Consider the following 667-nt stretch of genomic DNA (forward strand, 5'->3'; position numbering starts at 1 on the left):
CTGTCCCCTCTCCGGCAGGCTGCCTGCACACTCACACGGCTGCCCTGCTCCAACTCAGCCAGAGCTGGGCAGGGACGGGCTGGGCTCCCGCAGCTCCTGCCGGGCCCTGGTGGCTCCGACTGTGGCTTTTTGTGGCGTAATAAAGGGGCCGGGGAGGGTAGAGCCCACAGAGCTGCCTGTGGGGAGGCAGATACAGCCCCACTCCGGGTTCTCCTCCTGCTGCCTTCTATGGCTCCCTCTCAGGAAGTTCCTGAAAACCTTTTCTGGGTTCCTTCTTCCCTCCTTGGCCACACCCTAAGATGTTTCTCTGTTGCTGATAATATAGGTCAAGTACAGCGCTGTGGCCGAGATGAGCAGCGTCCGCAGCACGAGGTGGGGTGAAGCGAGGCCACAGTTACCTCTGTGGGGCACTTGGAGCCCCAAAGCCTGCAAGAACCAGGGGATGACCCTCCTTCTCTAGCAGAGGGGAGCAGCAGCTACTCCAGGCTTCCTGGAGGGGTCACAGGGTCCCAGAGGCTGTGTCCTGCAGAGCCAGGCTGAGCTCCTGCCACAGCACTGCCCTCTCCAACCCCTCTGCCCGTGCCTTGCCAGGTCCCACAGATCCCTCATACCTCACATTCCCGCCCCCTCAAGGCCCCTTCCCACCCTCAGAGCACCCTTAGGGTCC

This window comes from Corvus brachyrhynchos, unplaced genomic scaffold (genome assembly GCF_000691975.1).
Source record: "Corvus brachyrhynchos isolate BGI_N302 unplaced genomic scaffold, ASM69197v1 scaffold58, whole genome shotgun sequence".
Lineage (NCBI taxonomy): Eukaryota > Metazoa > Chordata > Aves > Passeriformes > Corvidae > Corvus > Corvus brachyrhynchos.